This window comes from Galeopterus variegatus, unplaced genomic scaffold, assembly GCF_000696425.1.
Source record: "Galeopterus variegatus unplaced genomic scaffold, G_variegatus-3.0.2 Scaffold2813, whole genome shotgun sequence".
NCBI lineage: Eukaryota > Metazoa > Chordata > Mammalia > Dermoptera > Cynocephalidae > Galeopterus > Galeopterus variegatus.
Window position 1 is genome coordinate 13,469 of NW_007728924.1, and position 9,584 is coordinate 23,052.

A 9,584-nucleotide genomic window follows, 5' to 3' on the forward strand; every position below is an offset into this window, starting at 1 on the left:
TTGGTGTGCTCACTCCATCAAGAATACAAGCTCCTTGAGCAGACTTTGTCTCCTTATTGGTAACCCTAACAGCTAGAGTGGTGACAGGCACATAACAGGTGCTCAGTGAATGTTTGTTCACTGACTGAATGACTGGTCATATTCAATGTTAGAGCTGGAAGGAAGATCACCCACCTTGCCACCACTTCATGTTACAGATGGGGATCACAAGGCCCAGGAAAGGGAATAGACTTGCCCAAGGTCATACAAGGTCTAAGCCAGGGCCAGTACCTAGTTTCATGACCCCAGCCTGGTGCTCTTCCCTCCACATCTTATACCTGGAGGGATTCCTTGCCAGGCAGCATGAAAATTCAGTATCCTACACTGCAGAACCACCTTGCTCAGGGAGAGGCTCAGGAGGGGCACGTGGAACCGAGGCCACCCGTGGACCTGCTGAGGTTCACAGGCGCGAACTCCACACAGAGCTGATTGTGGACCAGTGGGCAGCATGGTCTGCTACGTGGAGTTACCCTCCATCCACCTCTTTCGCTCTCGCCTCGCTCCCTCCCTCCCTCTCTCTTTTATCTCTGTCCTGCAGGAGTAGAGTTGGATTTAGGCACATGAACCGCACAGTCATTGTGTCTGCCTTGCCCTGAGAAAGGCCACAGCAGCCCACACAATGCTGTCCCCCAGATCTACTCCAATTCCAATTGATGGAGCTCTCAGTGTTAACCTGACATGGGCTGGAAGGTATTTCTCCAGCGAGGCAGTTTAGCATCGAATCAGGCTGACCTGGGTTCAAATCCCAGCTCAGCCCCTTGTGAGTCAGAACCAAGTTACTGGTTCCTGATTCAGGGGTTCCTCGTTTGTAGGGCAGGGCCACCTTTCCAGGGGCATCGTGAAGATGACATGAGATAATAACACGTGCACAGGACATAGTGCCGTCTTGGCACTTAACAGAGGGTTCAGTCACTCAACATTCACGTCCACCCGTTGGAAGGACTGCAGGAAACCGTCCTCACTCTCCTGTCTTGCCCAAGCTCCCCTGGGATGTTTCTCCTATTTCCACTTCCAGAGGATTGCACGAAACTTAATGGTCTGTGCATCTAGGGACAGATAAATAAAAGTGGGATAAATGCAATAATACTGATAATTAATACAGCCCACTTAGCAGAGCATTTACGAGGATGTGAAGGTGCCATCCTCAGCCCTCCACAAAAGATAATAGATGCAACACCCACAGCCACCCTAGAAGCAGGTACTATTTTATCCCCATTTAACAGATGAGGAAACTGAGGCAAAGAAAGGCTGATCAAATTGTCTGGGTCACAGGGCTAAAAAGTAGCTGGGCCAGGCAGCCTGGAGCCAGGAGGAAGGGGCACACAAGGGCCATGGGGCACCAGGGGGTAGCCCAGCCCAGCCAGGGGGGTGAGGCAGTCTTCGCCCTCAGGGCCTGGAGGGGAAGCTGGTGAAGGACAGCACTCTGCTCTGATGCCACCTTCTCGGGGGGGGGGGGCCCTCGCCAACCACCCGCTGAGAACAGCAACCCCTCGCCAGTGTCTCCTGCCTGCCTTTGCCCTGCTGCATTCTTCTCACGTAAGCATCATCTGATGAAGATTACGGAGCCAAAAGAGACAGAGGCCTATCAGGAAGGGCCCAGGAAGGCGGCATAGTGTTTGGATTTTATCCTTGGTTCCCTGGTAATGGGGGAGGACAATGGGAGGCAGCCCCCACAATACACAAACACACACACTCACACACACACAAGCACACACACTCTCACACACAAACACACACACACTCGCACACACACTCACACACACACTCACACACACACACACACACACACACCCCCCTCACCTCAAGCAAGGATTTTTTTTTTTTTTCCTTTTTGTCTTTTTTCGTGACCGGCAACGGATCGCAACCCTCAGTGTCGCGCCCGTACCGGACCGGGACCGGCAACAGGATCGCAACCCTCGGTGATGCGTCCGCACCTTGCTCAGCCAGTGAGCAGCTGGTCTGTATGTGGGATCTGAACCCTCGGCGGGAGCGCCGCCGCGCTCCCAAGCGGTGCACTGTAGCAGTGCGCCACCGGGCCGGCCCTCAAGCAAGGATTTTGAAGTCATCCTTCGATCCTTCATTTGAGCATCGAATCCAGGACCCTGTTCTCCAGGCCAAGCCTTGGCTGGGGCTGTAGAGATAGGAAGGCAAAGGTGAGTGAGCAGCCTGCTCTTGGGGTGCCCATAGCCCTCCAGGGGACAAGGACAGGTAAATCCACGTGGAAATGATGAAGCCTCTCACAGGGTGCTTCATAATGACCCGTCACGTGGATGGATACCCGGGGAAAGGCTTGGAATCCCCCAAAGTGTTCTCGCTTGGAGATGGGGTTTGGGGAGAAGAATTAGTTTGTCTTGTCTGGAAACAGGAGGATGGAGAACGGACAGGATGAGGTCTTGAAGTCCTTTCAAGCCTTCAGTTGACCGGCCCAGCCTGGAGATAAGATGATCAGACTGTCTCTAAATGTCCACCGGACTGGTCCCTGAGCCCCCTTGTTATCCCTCCAGCACATGTGGAGCATGTAATAGAGGCCATGTGTACAATGGCCTTTCATAGACAATGTGGCAAAGCACTGTGGAGGCCAGAGGAGGAATTAAACTCCTCATCCACCGGTGACACCAGACTGTGCTTGTACTGTCCTGCCACCTGGAATGCCATCCACCCATACAGCAAATGTTTGTTGAGCTTCGATTATACACCAGCCGTTGGGGAAACAAGGATAATCCACAGCAGATGTGGTTCCTGCCTTCACAGAGGCCTGGTATGCCTAGGAAACTCCTGCACATCCCTCAAAACCCTACTTTAATTTCCTCTCTCTTCGTGAGGCCCCCTGCCTCCTCTAAGACAAGTAAGCTGCTTCTTTTCCTGTGCTCTCCTTGAGGCCTGTGACTTCATTTGTAGAGGAGAGAGGGAACGAACAGCTTCTGAAAACTATGCACCAGACTCTGTGCAACGTGCTCACAGGCAGTGTCCTTCAGGCTCCCAGCAGCTCTGCAATGGGGCGAATAATTCCCCTTTCTGCGGGTGAGACAATGGGCTCAGAAAGGTTAAGTCTCTCCCCTAAGGTCACACAGTCAGCTGGTCAGGAAGAAAGCAGGGACAGGTAACCAAGGCAGTCCCACTCCAACGTCAGCCGCTGTCCATGTCCTGTGAAGGCCCTGAAGACAGGGATGGCGGGTCAGATCAGGATTGTGCTCTGTCCCCAGGCCGCAGCACAGGCAGGGCTCACAGCAGCGTCTCAGGGCATAGGAGGAAGCGGAGGCTACGGCCCCGGAGCCGGCTGGAGCTGCGTTGCCCTCCTCGGGGCCTAGGGGGCGATGTGCGCACTCGTCTCCCAGCCCCTGCGGGCGTCACCTTAGGCTCGGATCTGATGGCCCGAAAGGCGCTTCTCTCCTTCCCCAGTTTCCTCTTCCTGGCAGCCTCGTGGACCAGCTCAGCCTCCGTCCCCTCTGACTGGGGTCCCCACCCGGCTGACTCCGGCTGCCACAGCAGAGCCTCGGATGGGCCAACTCTTCTTCCCCACGCTGTTTCAAGGAGGTGTGAAAAGGGACCACTTGATCACGTCCACGGTCAGACCCATGGACCCTGCTGGCTCAGGCGCCCGGGGATGCTGCCTGGCGTCTCCTCCCCCTTCGCTCCAGTGGGGCCTCCCCAAACCCAACAAGGCCACGAGCGGCCCCTACAAAGTTCCAGAGACCAAGACGGAACATCTCGGCCACCCTGCTGCTTTGCCCAGTTGGGAAACAGAGACCAAGAGAGGGACAGGGACAGGGTCTCGTCCAAAGTGCCCCACCAGTCAGGTGGGAGCTGGAGCAGAACCTAGATTTACTGATTTGTATCCTCAGCAATTTCCAGCACGGTTTGAAGCTGTTTCTACAGGGCCCTGAGGCAAGCGGAGAAAAATGCAGTCCAACCAGTTATCTAATGTAGTAATAATAAAAATAACAACAACTCCCATTTCTGTCTACTTTCAGCCTTTCACCTGCATTACCTCACTGGTCCTGTCACCTGCTGGGGGAGGTGCATGCCACTGTCCCTCATTTTATTGCTGCTGGGGAGGAAGGGGCTTACCCAAGTTCCCAGGGTGTTGGGACCAAGTGTCCGCTCCTAGGCCTGGAGCCTTAGCAAAGAGAGGGCTGGGCAGGGGTGCTGAGAGGCAGGGAAGGCTGAGTTTTAGGGAGAGTGGAGCAGTCGGGCCTGAAGAGTAGGGGGGGGAGTGCTCCAGATGCTCCTCCGCTTCCCAGAGTTCCCACTCCCCCCACCGAACCTCTTTCAAAGCAGCAGCTTGGCTCTCCCCGGGCGGCTTCGTCCCCTCACTCCCTGCTCTCCCCTCCCCCCCGCTCCCCTCCTGCAGCCCCCAGAGAGCTATCTGGGCCTCCACAGACCATAAGATCTGATTTTCTCTGCCTGACCTTCAGCAAGTCCCTTCCCTCATCTTAGACTCAGTTTCCCCATCTGTAAAATAAGTGAGCTGGGCTTTGAGTTTGGCCTTTTGGCTCTCATGGTCTGACCTCTCTAAGGATAGGGTGAGGGCAAGATAAACAGAGCGGAATGGGCACAGCCATGTATTAGACATCTGTGGTGCACAGGCACAAGCACTGTGTTCTTTACAGGTGGCACAGAGCAGTCAAAGGCAAATGCTGCCCTGGAGGCTCAGGGGCCATGGACACTATTTTCCCAAACTTTCTGACCCTCAGTTTCCTTATCTGTCTAGTGGGGATGATAAACCTACCTCTTAGGGCTGTAGGGAGATCCCAATGTGATAATGTATAGGATGTGCTGCACACAGCACCCACCACCCACCACTCAAAAATGTTATCATCACTGTCGTCATCATCATCATCATCGCCATCATCGTCATCTATCTCCCCCTCCTCGTCTGGTCCCCTCCGTGCGGGGTTCAGCCTTAAAAGGAAATTCCTGACCTGACATCAGAAAAGCTTGAACTCTGCTCCCAGCTCTGCCAATAACCTGCTGAGTCATCCAAGACTCAGTTTCTTCACCTGCAAAATGGGGCCAAGGAGATGCACATGGAAAAATATCACAGACATGCGGTGAGATCAAGTGCCTAGTACAGGACCTGACACTTCTTTCCCTCCTTCTTTGTTGAACCAAAATGAAAGTTTATGACAGAGGAGAGCGAACACTCAATAACACTCCAGCGAAGATTTAATGAGCGCTTACCACGTGCCCAACACTGGCCTAAGGATTTTGTTTAACTCACTGACGCCTTATAAACAACACTCTGAGATGGGCAGAGTCATCATCCTCTTTTTACAGAGTGGGAAACTGAGTCACAGAGAAGCAAAATGCCATCCTCTCAAAGTCTCCAATGCTGCTTAAAGCCCATCAGTAGTAAGCGCTCGGGTTTACTGAGTAGCTACTGAGTGCTAGGCAGTGTTGTAATCCCCTCCCACGTGTTGGCCCCTTCAATTCTCCCAACAATGCTATCAGGAAGCTACTATCATTGTCCCCATTTTACAAATGAGAAACTGAGGCACAGAGAGGTGAAGTGACTCATCCAATCAGCAAATGCCTGAGCTAGGATTCGAACCCAGGTCCGCATGACGCCTCTACCTTGTTCTCTTAACCACTGTACCATACCTCACCTGGAGTCTGGCACTCCCATGAGAACTGAGCACTGCCCAGGGGTGTAGGCCAGCCCTCCACAGCTCCAGGGCATTATGGGGAGGTGAATTCTCATTATTAGGTTCCCTCAAGGAGCAGGGATCTCAGTGGGGCAAAGCTATATTCTCTGGGAGGACAAGCATGCTCCCCCAAATCCCACCAGCTCCCCAGACGGACAGGGAACAGGTGCACAGGTCCCTGGCCCTGGGCTAGGTGAGGGGGGAATGCATTTGGCAGCCAGAGTGCTGCGTGAACAAGAAACCCAGCCTGCAGCCCCTCGGCCTGGCCTGGTGGGAGATTAACAAAACAAATACCGAACAATCTCCATTTCAACACTTGGGGAGGGGGGACCCGAGTGTCAGGGCGCAGGGGGCAGAGGGGAAAGGCAGAGACATTTTACCACCTAAGTAACTTTCCCTCTGTTTAGTTTCACACAAATGTACACTCAAGTGCTCTCAAATTTTTTTTTTTTTTTACATTTTTATTTTATTTTGACAAATGCTCAAACTTTCCTGCCACAAATTATTCTTGGCCAGGTTACAAGTAGAAAGTCTGTGTGTATCCTTCACTTGACAAAAAGAGAGAGGGGGAAAGGGAGGGTTCTTAGGAAATATTTCGGTTGTGGGTTTGAGCGGGATTTCTTCATCTTCCTAACAGTGCCTTCGCCGGGGAGTCCATGAGTTCTCGCCCACTCCCGTGCGAGCAGCTGCCACGTGGAGAAACCCACCGCTCCGCTTCCCTGCAGCTGCCCTAGCAGGATGTCATGGCTCTGCTTTCACCCCAGCTATTAGGAGTGGCATCTGGGGAGGACAGACTGGAACTGGCGTTAGTGTCTCACCTCGCCCAGGCCTTGCAGGGTCTCGTGCCAGGCTGGGCTGGAGGGTCCCGTGCAGCAGGCCTGGAGGTTGGGGCAGAGGTTCCGGGTGGATCTTCCCTACCCAGGACCCAAGAGAGGGGATGGCTCTGGGGCCTCCCCAGGTGTAAGAGGGGGTGAGCTGTCCAGTCCACCCTGACCCCGCCCCAGCCCCAGTCTCCCCAGTGTCATCTCCACCACTGTGCCCTCCACAGCTTCCCGCCAGCCACATCACTTCTCAAACATCCCAGGCTTCCCCCCCTCAGGCCTGAGCCAGCCTCTCCCCTGCGCCCACACTCCCCCTCCACTGTTCCGCCGCACCCCTCCTATTTATCATCCAGGTCCCAGCTTGCTCGTCACCTTCCCAGAAAGACTTTCCTGACTACCTCCTCCAAAGTAGAGACTCTATTTGCCTCTGTTGGTTTTCTTCATAACACTTAGACGATTTGTCCTAGATTTAGTCATCTATGTTCTTGTTTTTTGCTGGTCCTACCTAACTAGAGCGAATAAGTGACTGAGTGTGTAAATAAATGAATGAGTGAATGAATGAATGGGTGAAGGAATAAATGAACAAGTAAACGAGTGAACAAATGAATGAGTAATTGACTGAATGAGTGAGTGTGGATCCTGGCTGAGAGGATTCTAGAGCTCAGCTGGAGAAGTCGCTGATGCCTTCAGACTCTCTTTTGGGAAGAAAATCCTGCAGCCACTAGGGAAACTATTAAAACGTGTGTGTTTGTTTCCACGTAAGGATGAGGATCCTGGACCAGTTTACTCCCATGGCCAAGTCCAGGCGGCCAGACAGCTTCACTTTCAGCCTCCAGCTGTCTCCTGCCAGAGGACCTTTTGCTCTGCACAGCCACTGTCAAATTTGGGATTGGTGTCAATGTAAAGAAAGACCCCACATCTCTGAGCCTCCCACTTCCCCTGAAGCCTAAACCAATTTTCCATTCCTAACATTGATATTAATTCTGCACTGTCTAGACTGCCCCCCACAAGGAGGAGCACTCCTCCCCAGCCTGGCTTAGAAGGGAACATGGTGGTGTCCACCAGTCCAGTGGGGTTTCTGTCCCCAGCAGAGAGGATCATGGCCCTCTTGGGACCTCATCACCAAAAAATGTCTCAAGGCCATTTCTTATAAAAGCAGAATCACACAGCCACAGCCATGTGAATTGGTGCTGACTTCTGTGCCCAGTGCCTAAGGGTCAGACCACATTAATTCAATTTATTAAAATCATGTGCCTTAGGGCCGGCCCGGTGGCACACTGGAGAGTACGCCACTTAAGAGCGTGGTGGCGCTCCCGCCGAGGGTTCGGATCCCATGTGGAGACCGGTTCCCGCTCACTGGCTGAGCGCGACGCGGGCGCAACACCGAGGGTTGCGATCCCGTTACTGGTCAGTAAAAAAGACAAAAAGGAAAAAAAAATCATGTGCCTTAAACTGATGGCAGGATGAATTTTCACCATACACTCACACTCTCAGAGGTGCTGCAAGGCAGAGGTCCTGAACCCCTTTTGACAGCAGAGGAAGCTGAGGCTCGGAGAGGTGACGTGATTTGGCAAGGCCACCCATCAGCTCTCATCTTGGCCTCCCTGCACTGTCACGGGGCCTTTTCTCCTGCTTTGATTTGTGACCGCCACTATCACCCACCCACACCCTGATGTGTGGGCCAGATACCTGGGAGTGGTCCTCAATGCCTTCCTCCTTGGCAAACCCACATCCAAACAGCCCCTGAGTCCTGGGGGGTCTGCCCCGCAAGCCCACTGCTCCCGCACACACAGGTAAATGCTCAACAGACATGTTCCGGGATTGCTGTTATCAGGCTCAATTCCCTTGGCCACAGAACCGCTGGCAAAATCAAGAACCCCAATGTTGCATCAGGAGGTTTCCATTTTATTAGTGTGATGAGTGAGTTTATGGAGCTCTGTGATATATAATTACGCACTCATCTTATTGATTAGCAGCTTGCGGCTGGAACTTTCTTATCCCTTAATGGAGACCCTGCTGCTCCTCTCCAGCAATTACAATGGGAATTAATAGCTACTTCTGTAAGACTGAGCTCCTGAGCAATAATTTTGGGGTCAATTACAAGTGAGTTGTGTGGAATAAAACTGCATCTCTTCAGACAGGGTGTCTAGCCAGCATCCTGGACAGCATGCCCTTGCCCTTGTTATAGTCTTCAGTGGGTTGGATGGTAGTTATGGGGAGACTGTCTCATCCATCCCTAGTTAGAAAGGATAGAGATAAGTGGGGGACTGGGGGGGCATGGACTGTGAGGAGAGGTGGGAGAAAGGATTCCAGGCAGGAGAGGGCCTGCCACTTGGAGCAGAGGCCCCTGGACAAGAGGGAAATATTTGGGGAGGGAGCAGAAGACAGGGTTGGGGACAGATGATTTACCTGCATGCATGCATAAGTGCTCAACAGATGTGTTCTGGAAGTACTGTTAGCCTCAACTTGCACAGCCGCAGAACAGTTTCTCTGCTAAATGACCTCTCTGTCTCGGGTCTGGAAGTCCTGGACACCTGTCCTGGTGCCTCATTCAACATAGGTGGATGGCAGACCTCCCACACCAGCGTGGAAGAGAACAGACCAGCGTTCCTGTCCTCAGGGAGACTCCGTTCCAGTGGGCAGCAGTGGATACAGACAAGGACACGTGTAATAACCAGGGGCACGGGGCAGGAACGACAAACAGATGGATGGGACAGAATGAAGAGACGATGAAACTACAGGCAGACCCGGGAGGACCAAAGGGAAGTCTTTTCATGATCTTGGCCAGGGAAGCCCTTCCTCAGCAAGTTGTAAAAGCCCAGAAGCCCGGAGAAAAAGACTAGATAATTTAAATATGCAAACATTCAGCCTTAGGAGCAAGAAGGCTTTGAGCAGGAAAACAGACAAGGGGCTAGGAGGATGAAAGAAATGACCCGGATAACAGTCAGAGGGTGCACCTGGACCCACCAGTGCCTAGATGGAGGGTGGATGTACAGGGTTCCTCCGCACACTCCATGCCACCCCACTCCTGCCCTGCACACCCACACCCACCCCCCTCCTGCCCTGCACACCCACACTC

General features: G+C 53.1%; 1 pseudogene; it reads left to right on the forward strand.

The window, feature by feature from the left end:
- The first annotated feature begins 2,969 nt into the window (after positions 1 to 2,969).
- LOC103598979 overlaps positions 2,970 to 9,584 on the forward strand; it is a 98,598-nt pseudogene continuing 91,983 nt past the window's right edge.